This window comes from Suncus etruscus, chromosome 9, assembly GCF_024139225.1.
Source record: "Suncus etruscus isolate mSunEtr1 chromosome 9, mSunEtr1.pri.cur, whole genome shotgun sequence".
Classification (NCBI taxonomy): Eukaryota; Metazoa; Chordata; class Mammalia; order Eulipotyphla; family Soricidae; genus Suncus; species Suncus etruscus.
This window is the reverse complement of record NC_064856.1, coordinates 115,524,854-115,548,577: the sequence shown is the minus strand read 5'-3', so window position 1 is coordinate 115,548,577 and position 23,724 is coordinate 115,524,854. Positions and strand designations below refer to the sequence as shown.

At 48.0% G+C, this 23,724-nt stretch overlaps 1 non-coding gene across 1 annotated transcript; it reads left to right on the top strand.

Annotated features, from left to right (window-relative positions):
• Positions 1 to 122: 122 nt before the first annotated feature.
• LOC126019209 (U7 small nuclear RNA) lies at positions 123 to 184 on the top strand. The gene has a single exon (XR_007498953.1). It is a non-coding gene; the product is annotated as a U7 small nuclear RNA (small nuclear RNA).
• The last annotated feature ends 23,540 nt before the right edge of the window (positions 185 to 23,724 follow it).

Sequence of the window (23,724 nt, the reverse complement as noted above, 5' to 3'; positions counted from 1 at the left end):
ATCAGGTGTTGGGTGTTTTAGTTAATTCATTCATTATCCCCAGGATTATGATGTAAGGCAGAGAGGGCATCACACACAACCAGTACCAATTGAGGCTGTGAAATGTTAAAAGACTGATGAGCAAGTGTTACAGCTCTTTTACAATTTGTCCAGCAGGCTTTCTGGTCTCCACCAGAAGGCCCCCGGGGGGAAAAAAAAAAAAGACTGATGAGCAGCATTGAGTATGAGGAATATTGGGGCCTGCCTAATAGAAGCCCCAGGTTTTTGGAATTTCCTTATATTATCCACTCTGATGCTGCCCAGCAGAGCCAGTTACAGATATCAAGCCTCTCACTAAGAACAAGTCTTTGAAATCTCATAACACCTGTCATGATCCTGGTGACTCTGCCATTTGCAGGCCAAGTGCCACAAGTGTGAGTCCCTCAAAAAGGCATGACTCCCCCGCCCCAGCAGTCACTACAACTGTAATGGTTTAACACAAGGGCAATCATCTTGTCCCCAGACCACTGTTTTGCTGTTTCCTTAAAAGGAGAGCATTAGATAACCTTTACAGAACACCCGTGTTTGTGACCAGAGATTGGTAACTCCCAGAAAGTGTCAAAACTTCAAAACTAATACCTATGGAAAGGACCAGGGTTTATTTTCTGATTACTAACCCACTACATCGTGACAATTGTAACCTGATGTAGACGTGTTTTTAACTGTTTGGAAATCTGCTAGAGGAAGTTGTGGTCCACTCTTCAAAAGGCTTTCAAGAATTGTGTTTGGGCTGCATGTTTTGGGTTTGGGACCCAATGTGGTCACTGGCTAATAAAACTTGAATCTAAATTTTTCTCTAGGATTCTTCATATTAGAACTGAATAGATGTGCAAGTACTATGGCCTGGAGTGTGGTTCTGGAGCCCCAGGGAACTCAAGCATAACTTTCTCAACTGAGAAAGTTGCCTACCACACTTGGCTATGTTTTGGGCCACACCTTGCAATTCTCATGCTACTCCTAGTTTTGTGCCCACGAATCACTCCTGGTTGTGCTCATTGGACCATATGGGATGCCTGTGGTACAACCCAGATCATCTGTGTGGAAAGCAAGTGCCTTACTTGCTGCAGCCCCTTACTTTAAAGGGAAAATAAAGATTCATGTGTGAGATTAGTACATATTCATAAATGTCTTTTATACTGGAGCTGGAGTGATAGTACAGAGGGTAAGATACCTATCTGACATACAGGCAGCCAACCCACGTTCGATCCATGGCACCACATATCGTCTCTAGTGCTTCCAGGATTGATCTCTGAGCAGGGAGCAAGGAGTGAGCCCTGAGTACAATCAGAAGTAGTCCTAAAACAATACTATTGTGGTATTTTGTAATAGTACAAACATGGAGCAATCTTTTTGTTTTGTTTTGTTTTTGGGTCACACCCGGCAGTGCTCAGGGGTTACTCCTGGCTCCACGTTCTGAAATTGCTCCTGGCAGGCTTGGGGACCATATGGGATGCCGGGATTGGAACCAATGACCTTCTGCATGATAGGCAAACGCCTTACCTCCGTGCTATCTCTCCAGCCCCAAATGTGGAACAATCTAAATGCCTATCAGAATTATTATTTTGTAATAGTCTTACTCTGTTAAAAATACTATTACTAAATAGGGACACACTATTACATTTTTGTTTTGAGGGTGTGTGTGCATGTGCGTACTCTTACATGTGTGATTCCCAGCAGTGTCAGTCTGCTTGGGGCAGGATTCCCATACCTGGATGGCATTAGAGACCTTACACCTGCAAGGCATGGGCTCTATCACTTGGCCACATCCATAGTCTACTGATTTGTTGTTGTTTTGTTATCCATGGGCCACACCTGGCAGTCTTCAGGGGTTACTCCAGGCTCTGCACTCAGGCATCACTCCTGGTGCCCTTGGGGACCACATAAGATGCCAGTGGTTGGACCCAGGTCAGCTGCGTGCAAGGTGCAAGCACGCAACCCATTGTACTACCACTCTGGCCCTGGTCCACTGATGTTTGAAACAGAATGTGATACAGAATATCATGTGTCCCTGGCTCAATTCCTCAGGTTCTCACAGCTGTCAGACCTTGATGTTGCCAGACCAGGGACTCCAGTGAGTTCTCATCAACCCACTGACATTTGCTGAACACCTACTAAGTGCACAAAATGTTCTAGGCGTGTGAAGACTTGCATGACGAATGATGAAGTTAAACGGTAAATCGAGACTGGCGAGATAGTAGAGGGGTTGAGGTGCTTGACTTTCACGCAGCTCACCTGGGTTTGATCCTGGCAGCACATAGAGTTCCAAGCTCCACTTGGACTGATCCTTGAATACAGAGCCTGGACTAAATCCTGAAACTGCTGGCTATGGCCCCAAAACAAACAAACAAAATAACAAAGAGTAAATCAATAGCATTTGGGATGTGGCAATTATAAATGGACAAACCTAGGCAAGTTGAAAGGGAGTCTGACCAGTGGAGCTGACTGCAGGTCGGGTCAGTCCCTCTGAGGCATTGTGGGCTGAGAGGAAGTAGACTGCAGCTTGGGTTTCATAAACAACTGTCACTGTAGTGTGGCCTCCTTGCAGGCCACCACACAGCACAGTTGAGATAAGAAATAGAGCAACTGCTAAAGGGTTGTTGGGGCACGAAAGAGAAGGGTCAGTCAACTGGGGTGACTGGGATCACCTTTAATCATGTACTTCCTGGGTTTTAGTGGACCAGGGCACTGGGGTTCCACAAACACCTGTCAAGTGCAGTGAGGTAGTGAGCCCCCAAAGGTGCTCTAAAAATGTCAGGAGAGGCCGATGAGCTCCCTTGCAGAAGAGAATATAACTGGTGGTAGGTTCCCCCGAGGTGCCTGGAGCCCAGTAAGAAATGCTTGGCCTGTCTAACAGCATCGACTGGGCCTTGTGGGCTTGTCTACTCACTTGGACTTTACTCTTGCAGTAAAAGCAAAAGTCAGGAACAAGGGTACCAGAACAATAGCACAGCAGTGGCTATTTGCCTTGCATGCAGCTGATTCAGGATGGATCCTGTTTAGATCCCCAGCATCCCAGATGGTCTCCCAAGTTGGGGGCAATTTCTGAGCTCAGAGCCAGGAGTAACCCTTGATCATCACAGGGTGTGGCCCATAAAGAAAAAAAATCAGGAACAAGATAAGGAAAGCCCCAGAGGATCCAGAGAGATGCTATGGTTACAGAGGGCTAGGAGGCAGGGTATTTGCCTTGCATGCTGCTGACTCAAGTTTGATCCCTGGCATCACTTATGGTCCCCTAAATCCTCCAGGAGCAATTCCTGAGTCTAGAGCCAGGAGTAACCTCTGACTGAGCCTGCTGGGTGTGACCAAATAACCAAAAGAGAAAAGACAAAAAGGAAGATATGGAAGCCCTATTTCCAGAGACATAGCCTGATAACTGACTGCACCTCTGTATGGCACAGAGAAAAGTGCATTATGTATGCAGTCCCAATCAATTCTGGCAGAGGCTGCCTCACTTGACAAACAGGTCTTTGCAGAAAAGACTGAGCCAAGCATGTAAGACCAGACTGCCTGGGTCATCAGGCTAAGCCATCTGACCACAAAGGTCCTTATCAGATGAGGCAAAGCCAAGACAGTGAGGAAGAGATGCAAAGGAAACTGGTGGAGACTTAGTCCCCAGAAGCTGGAACAGGCCCCAGGAATCTGAAGAGCCTCTGAGACCAATCTGGACCCCGGATTTGTTCTTTGCTTGCTTCTTTTCAGACTTCAGGCTTCCAGAGCCTGAATAGCAAACAGGACCTGCAGCCTCTTAGAACAGCAGCAGGGCCTGGCACTGTGGGGTTGACAATGTGTCTAAATAAGGGGCTTAGTCCCTTCCTGCTCCCCATCCCATCCTCGTATGTACCCTTGGTGGTGCCAGGGAGTGAGAGACCAACCAACCCCAGGTGGTGCTCAGTAGTCAGTACTCAGTCTGTCCGTCTGTCTATCTGCCACACACATAACCCTCAGCAGTGACCACTGCCCCCCAACCCAGCAGTGCTTTAGGCAAAGTGTGGGAACTCCCTTTTCTTATCTCACTGGGTCCTGTGAGAAAGAGAGCCCAGGCAGGACTCTGTGCTCTTGGCCTCCACGGGAGCTGCCCGTTGTATCCCCAGGCCCATAGGCAGCTCCAACCTTTCTCACACCATCCCCACACCACACCACCCTCACTGTTCTCCCAACTCTCAGCGGCCGAAACCTCCTAGTGTGGTCTTCCCATCTGAGTGGCCTCTTGGCGGCCCCGTTCTCTGGGGGAAGGCAGGCCAAGGGTTGTTCGGTGTAGGGAAGCGGGTCTGGCGGCGATTCTGGCTCCTGCAGATGGTCAGGCTCCAGGATCAGTAGCGGAGGGCGAGCCTGAGAGACCACCATCCCCCAAATCACCTCAAGCGCCCTGGGGACCAGCCTTCAAAAGCCTGACTTTGGGATCTGGTGGCCTCACGCGTGCCCACGTCCATCAGGTGGCGCTGCCCGGTCAGGAGTGGCCGAAAGAGTCTCAGGCCTGAGTCTCAGGCCCCCAATCTGCCACAGAGCCCCACAGCCCCGTCCTCCATCGGGCACCTCAGAATATCTCCTCAGACTATCAGCTCAGCCCATCCCTTCAACCCATCTCTCTCCTGCGGGCCACCTATTGTGTTTGTTCCCTTGGTTTCTTCACTCCAAAATAAGATAGGCAGTGTGCAGAGGAATTTGTTCATCATTTTTTGCTTGGACTCTAGTCCGCCACAACGGTCTGAGGGACAGCGAGCTGGCCCTTGTCGAGTAAGCCTGAGGACATTTAGCCCATCCTCTCAGTGAAACTCAGGCCTCGGTCGCCCTCATCCCGCCTCCGTCTGTCTCCCCAATCCTGGTCCCTGAGACTGGGGCCGCCCTCCCTCTGTGACACTGTCCTGGACCCGGTGTTGTCCTCTCCGTCCCGCGTCCCCTGGCCCTGGGCACAGGAACCGGGGTGAACTCCCTCGCCCTACTCAGCCTCTCAGCCCTGGTGACTGCGAGTATGAGCCTTCTGGGACAGGGCCTGAGTCCAAAGAGGCCAGCAGGGCAGCAGCCGGCCTGGGGCAGAACACTGCAACGCCTGCTGCCTGCCTATAGAACGCACGCACGCACACACACACACACACACACACACACACACACACACACACACACACACAGGCAGGCCCAGTGCAGGAAGCCTGGGGCTGAGGCTGAGGTGGCTACACTGGAGATGTTGTGACTCCATTCAAGTTTCATTGAGTTGGCATTTAGCCCCTGGGGATTTTGACAAATACTTCATTGAAGCTGTATGATGCTTTGGGTAGTATGGTCAGCTCGATGATGTTTGTTATTCCAAGACATAAATAAAGAATGTTTCAGGGCCGTAGAGATAGCACAGTGGTAGGGCATTTGTCTTAGATGCAGAAGGACGGTGGTTCAAATCCAGGCATCTCATATGGTCCCCTAAGCCTGCCAGGAGCGATTTCTGAGCATTGAGCCAGGAGTAATCCCTAAGTGCTGGCAGGTGAGACCCAAAAACAAAACATAAAGAAGAATGTCTTGCCCCTCATTCATGTCCCCAGTCCCTCCCTCAGCATCCCCTCACTCCCACCGTCCTGCCCATCGTTCCTGTCCTCAGTTCTGAATCTTTAGTCCCATTCGTCATGAAGTTCAGGTCACTTGGAAGGTCCCAAAATGCTGCTCCCAGCCATGCCCCTCCCTCAGTGAGTGGCCCTGAGCCTTGACCACCAGGCCTCAGATCCTTGCTCTCAGTCCGGCCCCCTTGCCTGCCCCTCAGTGAGCCCCTGAATCTCACCAATCAGCCCTCAGATTCTTTTCTTCAGCCCTGCCTTCATATCATTTGCCTTTATCTTGGCTCAGGGCCCAGCCTGCTTCCCAAACTCAGTTCTGACTATAGGTGCCTTTGGTTAGTGGGGCTGCTAGAATGCCCATCCCAGGCCTCTACCCCACTTTCTTTGGACCCGGTGGGCAGGTGGATAGCAAAGCGTCTACAGACTAGGCTTCTATCAGCCGCTGGATTTTCAGGTCCTGTGACAGTGAAGGGAAGGAAGAGAAGAATGGAGAAAGACAAGGCAAAAGACAAGTAGAAGGAAAGCTGAATCATCATGAAGCAGAAGACATGGGGAAATGGAAACACACTATTTATCTCTCGGAATAACTAACATCATCGAGCTGACCACCCCACACAAAGCATACCGCTTCAATACAGTGTTTGTCCAAGTTCCAATCGGCTAAATGCCAAGTGTAGAAATTTGGAGTTATATAATACCTCCAAAGTAGGCACCCTCTGGGTTCCCGCCTCAGCCCCGAGGCTTCCCTGCACTGGGCCTGGCTTTGAGCGCGTGCGTGCGTGCGTGCGTGCGTGCGTGTGTGTGTGTGTGTGTGTGTGTGCTCATAGGCAGACGCTTACTGTGAGCTGCTACCTCCAGAGCTGCCCCAGGCTAGCTGCTCCCCTGCTGGCCTTTTTGGACTCAGGCCCCATCCCCAGAAGGCTCATCCTCCCAGTCATCAGGGCTGAAGGTCATTTCATTCCTGGTTCCTCTGTCCCAACCGGCCAGGGGAGGGCTGGGGGGGTCTTTGTGGACCCTGAGCTGGGAAGAATCCGCATGAGCACACAGACAAATAAAATCATTGAGAAGTTCTGGAGCCCGGCCTGTACCTCACCCCAGAGGACAGGGCCAATGTGCTGAACAGTTTCAGCCTCCCGCTGGGCTGAGGGGTTGGTCAGTGCCTGGCTGAGACCACCAAGCGTGTCTGGGAACCTTAGTCTTTTTTTTTTTTTTTTGGGCCACACCCGGCGTTGCTCAGGGGTTCCTCCTGGCTGTCTGCTCAGAAATAGCTCCTGGCAGGCACGGGGGACCCTATGGGACACCGGGATTCGAACCAACCACCTTTGGTCCTGGATCGGCTGGTTGCAAGGCAAACGCTATCTCTCTGGGAACCTTAGTCTTGACCCCACTGCCCTGCATAGGGCTAGAGCTCGGGCCAGATCTCCTTCCAGGCAGGGCCCTGCTTGGCCTTCCAAGAGGCTTTGGTCCCTACGGCTCTATTCCAGTGCTTGGAGGAGCAAATGGGAGGTGCTGCGGGACTCCTTCCATTGGCAGGCTTTGAAGGGCTTGGCAGCAGCTGGTCCGAGCCCAGGGAGAACTGCCAAATGTCACAGAGGAGCACTGGTAGGGTCAGCCCAGTGTGCCCGAAGTCTCGGGATTTCCGGGGCACTGCCCGACCAAGGCTGTGGGTGGGACAGGTGAGGTATCACCCCACTACAGGCTACCCTGCAACACACTCCTTGGGGAGCAGAGCGCCCCACACACACCTTCCTTCGGGGTACACCCCACCATCGGGACAACCCCAAGGGGGTCCCGGGCCTCCAAAGAGGGACAGAAGCCTACTGTCAAAACACTGCTTTAATGGTGAAGTCTGTGTTCTCAGGACACCAGGCATGAATTCAGGCCCCAGGCGCTGGGGTAAGGCACAACTGCTACAGGGCAGGAGGCCTGTGGGAGCTCAGGAGATGATCTTGAGGTGGGGCCTGCTCTCCTGCAGGACCTGCATGCGATTATCCAGTCCCAACGAGTAGAAATTGTCATAAAAGCTGCAGGAGGAGAGGAAGGAGGGAGGGAGGGAAGGCAGGATTGTATGTACAGGCTCCGCACCCGCCCTGCCTCATCTGTGCTGGCCAGGTGCATTCCACTCACATGAGCATCTCCAGGTGGTGGCTGTCTGGATGCTCCAGGCCAGAGACCAGCAGCTCGAGGCCAGGTTCGTCAATGTGACCGTTGCCACTGAGGTTCAGTTGTTTCAGGCTCTGGCAGGCCAGGCGTGGAGAGCAGCAAGGCTCCTGCAGCTGGCATTGATCAAATTGCAATCCCCCAGGCTGGGCAGGAAGCAGGGCACAGACTAGGACAGAAGGTCCCTGACTGCGGGTAATAGCTGGAGGTGTGGGGTGGGGAGGCAGGGGTGCGGCTCCCTCCAGGTCCCATTCTGTCTGTGCTGTGAGGGGAGGACAAGTGCAGCTCACTGTTTGTTGTTTTGGGCTCCACGGAGGAATGTCGGGGAGGGGAATCGTTTGAAACTGAGTCAGCCACTTGTAAGGCAAACATCCTCCCTGCTGCACATTCTGGATTGAAGGGCCTGACTTCCTCCCCTAGGGGTGCCCAGAGGATCTTTCAGGAAGAGGAAAGGGGCAGATGGGGTGCAGTTTCCCTCCATGAGGGGCTCTGATTTGGAGGTCCTTGGTGATGTCACGGACTGTGCAAGCGCAAAAGGCTGAGCTGACAGGGCAGGAGGACTCGGGAGCACTTGGGGGACCAGGATACACTCTCGGTGGGGTCCTGCAGATCCCTTGTGCAATGCCTTCAGCCACCCCTGAGAGGCACAGAGTAGGACGCACGTGCGCGCGCGCACGCACACACACACACACACACACACACACACACATGGAATGGGGCTAAAGTGATAGTCCTGTAGGGAGGGCATTTGCCTTGCACACAGTCAAGCCAGATTTGATCCCAGGCAACCCATAGGGTCCCCCAATGCCTGCCAGGAGTGATTGCTGAGCAGAGCTAGGAGTCAACCCTGAGCACTGCCAGGAGTGGTCCCCAACCAAAACACAAAAGAAAATCAGAAAACTGTCAAGCAGGACAGCAGTAGGAGCTTGGCCGAATGGTGACACAACACAGACACAGACACAGACACACACACACACACACCACACACACACACCACACACACACACACACGCACACATACTGGACTCACTGGAGTATCTGCAGCTTTGTGTTGCGCTGGGACAGGGCCTGGCAGAGCTGCTTCACACCTGCATCGCCCAGATTGTTCCAGTTGATCTGCAGTTCCAGGAGGGCTGGCTCTGGGCCAGCACCTGGATGAAGTGCTGGCAGCAGGCCTCTGTGAAGTGGCAACTATTCACCCTATGTGCACACAAGAGGGCTTGGAGCCTATCAGGTCTGGGGGAGGGTCCTACTCACCCAAGCTCTGCCTGTTAAATATGCATCGCCCCCTAGAGCAGTTGGGCTCTTGTGCCACCTGGCCCCCAGAACATGGCCACTCCCTCCCTAGGGGCCCTCAGCGAGGCCACACTCACCACAAGCTCTGGCAGTTGGGCGCTAAGAGGTACTCACACAGCAGCCTAGCGCCCTCATCTTCCAGCTCATTGTCGACCAGGTTGAGCTCCTTCAGGCACTTCTTGGTCTCCAGAACACGACAGATGTCTCTGAGGTCTTTGATGGTGACGTGACACCGACAGAGCCTAGGGGGTGCACTCGGAGTTGGTCAGTTCCCCCCAGCCCACCCTGGCAGCTCTGCATGTGCTCCTGGGCCTGAGGGGGGAAAGGGGTGGACATAACCCAGAGCCAGCTCACCACAGGGTCTTCAGCTGGCAGTTGGGGTTCAGCAGCCCAATGCAGAGCTCAGTGATGCCCCTGTCTCCCAGCCAGTTGTAGCTCACGTCTAGCTTGCAGAGCGATGCCTTTGAGGCCAACAGGCGACTCAGGTCCTTGCCGCTATTCACCATGCCACGGCACATGTCTAGCCTGGGGAAACAGGCTGTCCGGGAGTGGGGGATAGGATGACATCACCTCCTCTGCCCACCTGACTATCTCCAGCGATAGCCCCTACCTGGAGGCCCCCTGAGTAAACACCTGCCCCAGGAGGGCAAATACCAGGTGGGAAGGAGAGGCAAGAGGGAGGGACACAAGGACCCCAGTATCATCCTGGCCCTTCTTTCCTGGCGCAGTTTGGCTCGTGGGACGAGCCACTGTTCACCCACCCTGACACCAGCCCACGGCTTACAAGAGCGTCTCGAGCTGGCAGCAGGACTCAATCAGGCTCTGGCACAGCATTCAAACTCCTTCACCAATGTGGTTTTCGGTCACCATGAGCTCTTTCAAGTTTGGTTTGCCACGGATCACTGGGTCCAGGGCCTTGCAGCTCTTGTCACCCAGGCAGCAGCATCTCAGCCTGAGAACCGATGGGACCTCGGGCCATTCCCATAAGCCCTCATACCCGATGGCCAGCAGGACCCTGACCCTCGCAGCCCCAGGCTGGACAGCAGCACCCCTGGAACCAGGCAGCTGGCAGTAATGGGCCTGGGGACTCAAGGGAGCCCAGGGAAGGGAAACCAGCACTCACTGCAGCTGCTCCAACTGGCATTGGGAGTCCAGGAGCCCTCTGCAGAGCAGCTGGAGGCCCGTGTTCCCCAACGAGGTATAGCTGAGATTCAGTTCCAGGAGGTTGGGCATAGAGCACAGGCTTCTGGGCAGCTCGCTGCAGCTGGCCTCTGGCACGGAGCAGTACTGGAGGCTGGAGGACACCCAAAGCTTGCAGTCAGTGTGTGAGGCAGGCACAGGGAGGGCAGCATGCGACCTGGCCTTACCTGCTCCCCGGCCCTGGGCAGACTCAGACACAGGTACCAAGGATGTTCCTACAATGATGTGGCTGGCGGCCTCTGGGCCTTGGTGTCTTAAGCTGATCTCAGCTGAACCCAGCTCCCTCCCCTCCTCCAGGCTCACTTGAGCTTGTGGAGTTTGCAGGTGGGGCCCTGCAGGCCCTGCAGCACCAGGCACATGCCCACATCACCCAGTTTGTTAAACTTCAGGCTCAGCTTCATCAGGGAAGAGTTGGCCTGCAGGGCCGATCTGAGTCTTTGCATTGGTCTTCGGTAAGACTACAGTCCTCCAGCCTGTCAACAGGGCCACAGTCACTTCAAGGGCCAGATGCGATGGCCCAAGGCCAGTCACACCCAGGAATTCTGGTTTGTTTCTGAGCAACACCTTTGCCCTGGGTAGTCAGGGCTGACTGCTGGCTCTGTGTTTGTTTTTTGTTTTTTTTTTGGGGGGGGGAATCATTTGGGAAAAGGGGTGATTAGCTTTGTGCAAGGCAAATGCCCTCACAGCTGTGCTATGGCCCTGAAACAGGAGGGTTTAAAGGGGAATCAGGCAGTTGGCAGGGAGAAAAGCTTCAACGTCTGGAATGGGGGCTGTGGCTTTAGGCCGTGGCCATCACGATGCCAACACTTGGGGCCTGCCACCAAAACACCAATCCAGACAAGGTGATGGGGAAAGGACACATAGCACCTCAGAGACATCCCGGCCGAACCCATGGCTTGCGAGAGCCAGTCCTGAGACAGTGGGAGCAGCCCAGCCAAGGGCAGTACCAGACTGTGTCAAAGGAAACAGGGTGCCCTGCCCTGGCCGCCGGGCTGCCTGCTGGTTCTGGGGCAGCCCCTGTCCAGACAGAGCAGGCGGGTTAGCAGGGAGGAGTGAGATATTCACGCATGTGGTCACTTAAGTTCTTAATGCTTACGTGGCAGGAAATTCTTTTTTGTTGTTTTTGAGCCACACCAGATGGTTCTCGGGTTACTTCCGGCAGGCTGGGGGAATCATATGGGATGCCCAGGATCAAACCTGAGTTGGCTGCGTACAAGGCAAACTCCCTGCTTGCTGTGCTATCACATCAGCTCCTAAATTCTAAATTTTTTGTTTGTTTGGGGACCAAACTTCTCAGGGATTACTTCCCTGAGAGGAAACAAACTTGTCAGACAAGACAAGGTCACTGATGCACCTCCCCAAGGGAGGCCCGTGAGAGGAAGCAGCCACCTCAGCCTCAGCCAGGCTTCCTGCGCTGGGCCTGCCTGTGTGCACACGTGTGTGTGTGTGTGTGTGTGTGTGTGTGTGTGTGTGTGTGTGTGTGTGCGTGCTCATAGGCAGGCGTTGCAGTGTTCTGGCCTCTTTGGACTCAGGCCCCATCCCAGAGGCTCATCCTCGCAGGCAGCAGGCCGAGAGGCCGAGTAGGGCGAGGGAGTTCATCCCAGTTCCCGTGCCCAGGGCCAGGGGACGCGGGGCGGAAGGGACAACACCGGGTCCGGGACAGTGTCACAGGGGGAAGGTGGCGCTAAGTTTCAGGGGACCAGGACTGGGGAGACAGATGGAGGAGGGACGAAGGCATCTGAGGCCTGAGTTTCGCCTGAGAGGATGGGCTAACTGGTCCCCAAACTTTCCAAACAGGGGGCCAGCTCGCTGTCCCTCAGGCCGTTGAGGGCGGACTATGGTCAAATCAAAAACGACCAACAAATATGAACAAATTCCTCTGCACGTTGCCTAGATCTTACTTTGGAGTGGAAAAACCGAGGGAACAAACACAATGGTGGCCGGCAGGAGAGAGATGGTCTGAAGGGATGGGCTGATGGGACAGCCTGAGGAAATAGTTGGAGAGGATATTCTGAGGCGTCCGATGGAGGACGGGGTCGTGGGGCTCTGTGGCAGATGTGGGGCCTCGCAGAGGGCCTGGCCCCAAAGTTGGGCTTTCGAGGGCTAGTCCCCAGGACGGTCTCTCAGGCTCGCCCTCCGCTACTGATTCTGCTGCCCACCAACCTGCAGGCACCAGAATGACCGCCAGACCCGCTTCCCTGCAAAGAGCAACCCTTGGCCCGCCTTCCCCCAGAGAACTGGGCCACCATGAGGGCCGCTCAGGTGGGAAGAACCCACTAGGAAATTTCGCCCATTTGAGAGTTGGGGGGACTGTGGACATGGCGTGGTGGGGTATGGGGATGGTGTAAGAAAGGTTGGAGCTGCCTATGGGCCTGGGGATACAGCGGGCAGCTCCCGCGGAGGCCAAGAGCAGAGTACTGCTGGGGCTCTCTTTCTCACAGGACCCAGTGAGATAAGAAAAGGAAGTTCTCACACTATGCCTAAAGCACTGCTGAGTTGGGGGGCAGTGGTCACTGCTGAGGGTTATGTGTGTGACAGACAGACAGACGACAGGCAGACTGAGCATTGACTACTGAGCACTACAAGGGGTAGGTTGGTCATTCACTCTGTGGCACCACCAAGGGTACATGCAAGGATGGGATGGGGAGTGGGAAGGGACTAAGCCTCTTCTTTAGCCATATTGTCAGCCCCACAGTGCCAGGCCCTGCTGCTGTTCTAAGAGGCTGCAGGTCCTTTTGTTAAGAGATCATCTTTTTAAAGCCGGAGGCTTTAAAAAATCAATTTCTCAGTTGGGCTTCACTGTTTTGGTCCCCCTTTGTAATTTTCATCCCATCACCAAATGTCCAGGCATGAATAAGCTGTGGCCTTCCAGGCCCCGTGGGCTCACCACGTGGATTTGCTCCATGGAACCCAAGCCCCAAGGTGGTCCCATGTAAGTTATCTTCGCTGTTAAATCCTTTGTTGGGTATTTGTGAATCCAAGAACAGTCCCCAGAATGAGAAATTACTTCCCATCCCCTTGTCCCCTTTCGAAGGGAGACCTTGGTAATATTTATCTGCAGCAAATAATAATCCACACAGACAAGGATAGGGTGTAAAAGATTGGGCAAAGAGAGCGAGAGAATCCTCTTGCAGCCTGCAGCTTTCACAAAAGGACCCCTCTTCCCTGTCCATCAAGCTATTTATTGCCAGCTCCACAGCGCCCCACCTGGAAGGGCTAGGTGGGGCAATAGTCACAGAACAATCGTAAGGAAATACTTTTATATACAACAATTCCAAGAATAATCTTATGGAAACTTTTTCATATACTACAATTCCCCCTTTTTTTGTAAAGAAACAATAATAATGTACAGAACTAAGTAATATTTTTTATAATTGTAAAAAGAACAACTAAGCAATTGTAAAAAAGTGGCTGTTTGCATAAGCGCATCACCGGAAAAAGTATAGAAAAAAATTTTTTAACCTAACACAGGGTGTTCAAAACCAGAAACAGATGTAAAGGAATCAACTACAAGCTCCAGAGTAGAAAAAAATCTACAGCGTCCAAGATGAACAATTCCGAGTAAGTATTCCCTAGGAAAAGCAGAAGTCGAGTATGAAATTCCAAGATTCAGGACCTAATAGGCCATGGGGAGCTCCCGGGCAATCACAAAGCCCGAAAGTAATTTGGAGACAGAGATCCTTAGATGAGATGCTCACAAGGCTGCGTAGCAGGCGAGAAGAAACACATTTTCCATTCCAGTTCAGCTTGAGCAGAAGAAAGCCCATCTTTGGAGGCAGTGAATTAGGCTCCTATTTCGAAGGAAAAGACACACACACCCCTGCACAATAGGCGCCATAGTAAAGAAGATCCATAGGTATTTGAATTCAATCCAAGATGAGTTCTAGTCCAGTCAGAAGTTCATAAGAGGTCCGAGAATGAAGAACCATGTACGGCCAATTATTAGATGGGAGCTTAAGTTCAAAACCAAAACAAAATGCTTAAGGCAGAGAACCTCCCCGTGTAAATGAATAAATTGAGGGTCTATCCAAAATGGACAAAACCTCCTTTTGCACCTGCTATTTTTTCCAATGATGCGCCCACGCAAAAGGCCAAAATACCAGACAGGATTACAATCTAGTAACTTATTTATGACAGTATCTAACCCCTAACCCAAAGTAGCAAAAATAAAACCTTAATGAAATACCACATCCATTTTGAGAATTAACAACTAAAATGTAAAAACATTAATTACAGTAATCAACAAAAGTGTAGAATCAAATATAACTTTACAGGATTACAATTATAAAACTACAAGAGCTGAAATTTCTCCCAAGTTCAAAAACCACTCTGAAAGGATGGGGAGTCCAGAACTCCCAAAAGTCCGACCAAAGAAACTTGATGAGTCAGGGAAAGCAGTTGTAATTTGAAGCAGGATACAGCACTGCAACAGTTTACAATGTCTTTCTCAGTCGAGATCAGGAGGCTTGTCATTGTGGGTGATGATTTGCACACGATGATTTGCATATGTGAAGGGATTCCTGAAAATAGAATGTTAGAGACTAGGAAAAAAGAGGGAAGGATAAGTAAGAATAAATTGGGGAAGATAAAGTCAGGAAAAAAGAACTATATACAAAACATGTAAGACATACAGACACACAACAAGACATACATAAACATATTTCACAAAAACATGGCCATCACTCACTCATACTTACCAAAAAATGTTTGCTGGGAAGGATCCCAAATAGAGAGAAAAAAAAGAAAAAAAAATTCAGCTGAATCAACAAAAAGTGCTTTAAAATACAATAGCCGGCAAACAGTTTAGATGAATATCTTCAAGTTCACAACAACAACAAAAGATATATTTTTAAGGCATAGTCGAGTAAATCTGAAAGATAATTTCATGCACAATACGACCAAGGAAACGAATAATATGAGTAGAGACCAGTAATTCTATCGTAACCATAGATGATGAGCACTGTAAAGAGAGTCCACCTAAAAGGTACTGTTATGTCAAAATTATGAATTCATCTCCATCTTGAAGCCTAAATTGAGGCAAATAAAACAATGATGTTAGAGTGAAAGAGTGAAAGTTGTTAGATGAGTATATCTCAATATATTGCTATATAATACCCTTAATATGATGAGGAAGCTTTCACTCGAGTGAGCCTGGATCAATAGTGGTATTAAGACATAAATACATCATACAAGCAACCACAATGGGGATTCATCATATTCAATCCTATTCAGCGGTAGTACCTGTGAAATGAATCATAAAGCATTAATGACAACTAACAAATAAAATAAATAATTATTAAGTGTTTATAGTAGATCTCTGAGAAGTATAAAACAGGATGTATGCTGCTGTGGATTTTACCGATGCAATAGAAATTTTCTTGATCTTTTTGTCATCAAAATTGATCCAGTGTTGTCTTGAGTCAATATTACAGTATGATGTACAGTGTCCAAAATGAAGTTTACCAAAATGGTTAGACACTGATGATAAGATGTATTTTTCAGTTTTGTAATTTTTTTCCTGAGTGAATTCTGCTAAGTTGAGGTTTTCTAAAGGAAAATCCACATAAGTGAGTAGTTTTTTAATTTGTTTGCCATCAAAAGCAAAACGTTTCAAATGAATTATTAATACTGGAGGTAATTTCCATAAGTATGTCCTCTTCATTTTAGTGTTGCAGCTGTTACAGTGAATTCTATTGTTATCTTTCAAATCTTCTTCTTTAAAGAATTCAACAAGGCATTCTTGTAAGGTACATTTATCTGTAGTCTTGATTGCCAGGGACAACTGAACAAATGTCTCATATACCTCAGACTTTTGGTGACATGTGAGACACTGTAGTATAGATTTGAACTGTCCTTGAAAGAGGTCATATATAAGAGATTTGTGAGCCTTTTGGTGTTTAGGCCTAGATTGTTCATGTTTTTCATTGTCTATCAGGTGTATAGTTTTATCTGCTATTGAATTTTCAGTAAGCAAATCCTGATGTAGTCCCTCTATAAGGAACATCAATAATTCGTGAGGATCCTGTTGGTTGTGTCCAGCAAATTGGTCATTAAGTAAACCAATTGTTGCTTTGAAGTATTCAGGACTCACATTCCTATGACATCCATCTCCCATGATTTTGATGAGGTGACCAAATTGATCTGCTAATTTACCTTTATGTCCGCTTGGATTTTCTTTGTTAATGTCTTTTTTATAATGATCTTGATAAAAATACTGAGTTTAGTCTGAAATATTATACAGGCATTGTAATATTGAGTTCATATAGCATGAGTTACCTAAATTTCGTAATCCAGTAAATGCAGGTTTCTGTTTCTTTATTTGCATTCTGGAATGTAAGGGTTTCTTACTCTTGTCTGTCTTATTCAAGGTATTGGGTGTGAACGTTAATCCCTTGTTTACTTTCCCAGAGGCCACAGCAGTGTTACAATTGTCAGTGTTTTGAGCATTTTGTATTTGACGTGGGGGCAGGCTTGTAGTCCCAGCAACCTATTCCTGGTGGTTTGTGCTAATTCGATTTCTGATGAGGCGTAAAGGGACCCAAAATTTCTTGGGGGGGGGGGTTGTCATTTGTACCAACATATGTATATCCCCTTCCTCTCAGAAGATATCCAGCGATCCATTTTTCATCCTCTTTGATCCAAACCGGTGTATGTGATGCTTCTTGTCTCTGAATATCTTCTTTAAAATGTCTTTCCCCTGCAGTGTAACTTTCCCCTTGGGGTAAGTTTAAATAATTTAATGTGAGAAGAGTCAAAGATAACAGCTCAGTAGGTGCTAAACCTCTTTTTCTATTCTTTTGTAATTGGGTTTTTTGCGTCCTGTGGGCTCTTTCCACAATGGCCTGTCCTTGGCAATTGTAGGGGATTACTTTCAGATGTTTTATCTGCCATTCTTTACAAAAGAATTCAAAAGTTTTGCTGAAATAGGCGGGTCCATTATCAGTTTTAATGGAATACAGAACACCCATAACTGAAAAGCATTGTAAAAGAAAACTGCAAACCGCCTAGACTTTTGGGAAGACATAGGGATTGCCCAAATAAATCAAGAATAAGTGTCCACCACCACATGAAGATAAGGTTTCTTTGGAAATAAATCTGTTTGAGTTACATCCATTTGCCACAGTTCATTAGACTGTAAGCCTCTTGGGTTTGCTCCTGCTATGTGAGTCTTTTTTTGCTAATGGGGCACATATGTCGCACCTTTCTATAATTTCTCTAGCTTGCCTCCAGGGAATCTGGTAATTTACATGTAAGCGGCAAGCATTCGTGTGTAGTGCTGTATGTTCTTCTGCAGGTGACTTGAATATAGGCATTGCCAACAAATCCGCAGTTTTATTTCCTTGAGCCATTGGCCCTGGAAGACCTGAGTGGGCTCTAATATGCGTCATGAAGATGGGATCAGTTCGTTTTTGAATAAGCTGTTGTAATGTTTGTAGTAAATTCTGTATAATTGGGCTATGAGCAGTGAGAGAGGCCGTGGCTATCACCGGACATAAATTTACCACATACAAAGAATCAGAAATGCCATTCATGGCTTCAGATACATTTTCTAATAGGTAAATTAACGTTGCTAATTCAACTTTCTGTGCAGACTTATACTTGGTATCTATAGTTATTTTCATGTTTTCTCCAGTTATTCCTCCCCTCCCTCCGCTGGACCCATCTATGTAAAAAACCTTTGCATTGGGGATAGGAGAGTCTCGAACGATCAAAGAAATAACAAACTGAGTCTTTTTCAAAAAGTCCCATGTCTTTTCTGGTGGATAATGAGAGGAAATTTCTCCTGTGAAATCTGAAAGGGCCCTTTGTAAAGATTCATTAAGAGGCAATATTGACTCAATTTCCTTTTTTGGTATTGGCAATACTAATATGTCAGGGTCAAATCCTAATAAAGATATAGATCTGAGTCTTGCTTTGATAATGAGTTCTGAAATTAATTCCAAATAAGATATCACAGACCGAGGCTGTTTGTTATGTAAATATACCCATTCCAGAGGACCTGCCTGTTGCATCAATGCCCCCGTAGGGGTTTCTTTTGTAGGGAAGATTAATAAAGAAACCTTCTCTCCCAGGATGAATCTTGAGAGAAATGATTGTTGCAACCTGTTCAAGAAGATGTCCAATTCATTTTTGGCCTCTATAGTTAAATTTCTCGGGCTGTCTAGGGCAGGATTACCCTCCAAAGTTTTAAACAAATTAGACAGTTCTGCATTTGGGATTCCTAGCGCAGGCCGGAGCCAATTCACGTCACCTAAAAGTCTCTGAAAATCATTAAGTGTTTTGAGGTTTTCTTTTTTGATGGAAATTTTTTTGTGGGCATATAGACATTCGGTCCAAAATAAAACCCAAGTATTGATATGGTGGCATAGTCTATCTTTTCTAAAGCTATTTTCAGTCCTGCTGTTTGCAAAAGTCAATAACAAAAGAATATACTTCCTGTAGATCTGTTTCATTGTTCATTGTGATAAGAATATCATCAGTATAATGAAAGATCATGGCTTGAGGAAATCTTTCAGGAGCAGGGCTCAAAGTTTTATCTACAAAAAATTGACACATTGTTGGGGAATTCAGCATGCCCTGGGGAAGGACAGTCCATTGGAACCGCTGGCAGGGATGGGTATTGTTGATAGAAGGAACTGAGAATGCAAAACGGTGTTTATCATCTGGGTGAATAGGAATATGGTAAAAGCAGTCTTTCAAATCAATTATAATTAGTGGCCATTCCTTTGGGATAACTACAGGTGATGGTAAACCTGTTTGCAATTTTCCCATAGGTACCATAGATATGTTTACAGCTCTCAGATCCATCAACAGTCTCCATTTTCCAGATTTCTTTTGTATGGTAAATATAGGCGAATTCCATTGAGAAAATGAAGGCTTAATATGCCCTAATTTTAGCTGTTCTTCCACTAATTCTGTTAGCACCTTTAATCTATCAATTTTAAGGGGCCACTGACCTATCCAAATTGGTTCATCAGATTTCCATTTTATTTTTATCGGTGCTGAGTTCTTTCTGTCAGTGGCCCCTACCAAAAATTCTGAGTTTTCATTTCAGGAGAAGTTCCAGACTCTTCTGGAGCTAATGGGATGTGGAATTCTGCCTTCCACCGTTTGTGTAGGTCACGGCCCCACAGGGAAGGTGAGAATGGGCCCACATGAGGTCTAATTATAGCCTTTTGATTTTCTGGGCCGTGAACTACCATAGTCCTTTTACTTAACAGACAGGAACTTAAGCCTCCCACTCCTTCTAGCGAGTATGGAATTTCTTGTAGAGGCCAATTTTCTGGCCATTCTTTATCAGAAATTACGGTAATTTGAGCCCCAGTGTCTATCATTCCATTAAAGGGTTGCCCTTGAAAGTGAAGTTTAATCATTGGATTTTTATCTTTAAATTTAGTAACCAGAGCGATAATTGGGTTATGGGCGGCCCCTGGATCTGTGCTTCCAAAACCTCCAACTCATGTCTTATCTAAAGTCCCAAATTTGACATACGGCACTATTACTATCTGGGCAATTGCCTCTCCCTTTTTGAATGTCCAAGTAGCTGGTACGGTAATTACTACAATAATTTCTCCCTTTGAATCTGAGTCAATGACACCTGTGGTTACTGATATACCCTTTACATTGAGGAAACTTCTGCCCAGAATCAATCCCATTGTATCTGGGGGTGGCGGGCCCACAATGCCAGTTTTTAACATAAAGGGGCATGCTCCTGGGTAAATTGTAATGTCCTCTGGGCAAGTTATGTCGAGCCCAGTGCTCCCCGCTGTCGCATGAATTAATTCGCTAATTGTGAGCAATCTTGGGCTGGGCTGGGAAGAATTATGGTTTGAGGACTTTGCCCCTGATTTGCACGGGCCTGGGGACTGGCCCTGTAGGCGTTTCCCTGCATTGGAAATGTGGGTCCCTGAGGAGCTTGATTTAACAAAAAACAGCAATTTCTTTTGATATGGCCCTGCTTTCCACAATGGTAACAGAAGAATTGTCTCCTGGGTGTAGTGTTAAAACCTGTCCCTGTGTTATTATTAGGGAGATTTCCAGATCTGCAATCTTTTGCCCAGTGGTGACCTCTCTTGCATTTTGGGCAAAGACCAGGCTTTGGGGTGGCGCTTTTTCCCCGGGGGGGGGTAGAAGGACTTTGTTCCCTTAGTGATAGCAAAGGTTTGCACCGGATCCAGGTTTGCTGAAGAATGGGACATATCATAAACATTTCTGCAGGCATATAAAAAATCATTTAAGTCAGCGTTGTCCTGCAAAGGGGCCAATATCAATTTGCAGGCCGAATTCGCATTATGATAAGCCAAACATTTTTCTAAATATTTTCTAACTTGCTTATCTTTGATTTGTGTTTTCAAAGCATCTTTAAGTTTAGATACAAATTCGATATATGGCTCATGGGGACCTTGGGTAATTCTTAAAAAGGTTCCTGCACCTGTGCTGTTCATATCATTTTTTTCCCACGAAGATACTGCAATATCTTTAATTATGTTTAAGATTTCCTTAGGTAAAGCAGCTTGTGCCTGAATATCTGCATATTGATTTTCTGCCATTAATAATTCATATGAGAGATTGACACCTGCCACTCGTTTTTTTGTTCCATCCGGGCTATATAATTTGGATTTCACACCCTCCGCATATAGCATCTCCCATTCGGTTCACTGTTTAGATGGCAGGCATATTTCAGCTAGTTTTTTAAATTCATGCAGGGTCCAAAGTGATTTTCGACACCAAAGTCTTAGCATCTCCAGACAGTATGGAGAAGTTGGCCCAAAGTCCTTACATGCTTTCTTAAACCGTTCCATGTCTTCTATTTCAAGGGGTTCATAAATTGGTCTATATACTGTTTGTAACAGAACTGAGGCCGGATTAGCAGAAGTACTCTGCACCGGGCTCTGAGCCCTGACATGTGGAGCACTAGCCTGTGATTCGTCATCTGAGTCGGCACTATTATGTGATTCCATTCTGTGTACAGAATCCGGACTCACTTGTGGACTTAGCACCAGGGGTTGGTCATCAGTGTTAATATTTTGATTTGGGTCCTGAGTTTCTAAATTACGTTTCTGAGTAGATTTTTTTGTTGGGAAAAATGTCTATATTTTTGATGGTGGTGCTAGATTCATCAGCCTGCACTTTGGCCTGGAGTTTCATTGGATAGATCTCCTTATTATCCAGGCTGGTCTTAGCCTCACGTTTTCCACACTTTTACTTCCTAAATACCAGCCAATACCTATGCACACCATAACAATATTAGCAACCACAGAGATTCCACAAACTATGACTGATGGAGACAACATAGGCGAGGCAAATATTTGAGTATAAATTTTCGTTTGAATTATAGACCACAACCATCCAAAAGCAATGAATTTTCCTATCATCAAGCCTATTCGTTTTAAATAGTATGGAAATATCCACTTGACAAACGCAGAACCAAAGAATTTGTAACAAGGTGGCACAATCAACGCGGCTGACCATAGAAGCCATCCAAGGATCTCCAGAGGCAATTTCCAATAAAGCGTTTCACTTACAGTTATTGAGGGTCCAGGTCCACCTGTTCCCGGCGCCATTTGTAAGTTATCTTCGCTGTTAAATCCTTTGTTGGGTATTTGTGAATCCAAGAACAGTCCCCAGAATGAGAAATTACTTCCCATCCCCTTGTCCCCTTTTGAAGGGAGACCTTGGTAATATTTATCCGCAGCAAATAATAATCCACACAGACAAGGATAGGGTGTAAAAGATTGGGCAAAGAGAGCGAGAGAATCCTCTTGCAGCCTGCCGCTTTTGCAAAAGGACCCTTCTCCCCTGTCCATCAAGCTATTTATTGCCAACTCCACAGCGCCCCACCTGGAAGGGCTAGGTGGGGCAATAGTCACAGAACAATCGTAAGGAAATACTTTTATATACAACAATTCCAAGAATAATCTTATGGAAACTTTTTCATATACTACAATGATGAAGCCTCATCCCCCACTCTTTATCCCTAGGTAACTTGACCTTACCTGCAAGACCCCGCCCATTCCTGGGAGGGGTCTTGGAAAAGGTAGATAAGCCTTTGACCCAGGGGATTCGGGCCTTCTGCCCTGCTGAGCTCTCTGCGGCTTTTTGCTGGCACTCGCGCTTCTGGTCTTTGACCAGCATGGAGGTCAAAGGAAGATGGCTGAAAGGAGTTAAGATGCAGGGCTAAGAATAACTAGTGCTTGAAAGGTTATCCACACACATGTGGTGGATAGAGTATGAATAAAGCTAATGCTTCCTGATGCCTGCCTGTGAGTGAGTTCAATACCCGTTGCTTTCCTGGACCCCAGACCCGCCGGTTAATGGGGGATGAAGCCACGTGGCTGGGGCCTAAGGACAAAGGCCTCCATCCATCTCCATCCTTCTCCATCCAGGTCCATTCTTAATTATTTAATACTACAGTCCCAGTTGGAGCCTCGCCAGCCTCTTGCCTGCTCGGGAGCTCCTCCGCCACACCTCCAGGCCTGCAGTGGCCCTGCATCTGAAGGGAGGGAGCTTTACAGAGCTTTTCGCTGAGAAAATGATCAGTCGCCACCACCTCTCTGCCCCTTGACGCTAGTACTGGAATGTGGCACCTATTTGCAGGGAGCATAGCTCTTCCCTGCAGCACCCATGCCTCTGGGTGTTCAAAGCAGTTGAGGTCCTCTGAGACAAAAGGCCTTAATTTTCAAGGCTGCAATCCATGTCCGGGTCGAATGTCATCATCCAGAAATCAGGCCTTTTAGTGAAGCCATTTTTTTCTGGTCCTTTTCTAATCAATGGCCTCCATAAATGTCTGTAAATTAGGATGCTGAGGTCCTTGAATAAAGACCTTTTTGCAGAAAAGTCGCAGTCTTAGGCCTATGAGGAGAGTCCTCCAAGCTTTCAGCTCCCCTCCTTCACTGACCTTTCTGCCCCCAGAAGAGGACTCTGCCATGTTTAGCAAAGGCACTATGTGGCCTATTCTTCTGGGCTCACGCCAGCTGAATAGAGTCAAAATTAAACACAAGAACAGGAATCTCACCATCATCACTTTTGGGGAGGGGGTTCAGGGTTCAAATCAATGTTTGAGTGCCATCATGTAGTATTAATTAAAGTAATATGAGTCCTGGATGAAACAGAATTATGGATGGATGGGTGGATGGATGGTGAGGCCTTTCTCGGCCAGGCCAGGGGTCTGGATGCCCTTCCAGCCAGTGGGTCTGATGGTCCAGCGAGGAAATGATCCACAAGCAGTCAGTAGAAGTCAGGAGACATGAAGCTTTGTTATTAATAGGTCCTAGCCACCATGTGCAACTTCTAAGATAACCTTTTAAGCAGCCTCCATCAGTTGCCCAGCATCTAATCCTGTCTCTGCTCTCTCCATGCTGCCTCTTGCCTTTCTCCTGAGGGGTCTTGCTGAATCTCCCCCTGAATCTCTCAATCCCCTTTAAACCCCTCAGGCATGTTACCTTCCATCTGACCATCAGGTAAGATTAGACAGAAACAATTGTCACAA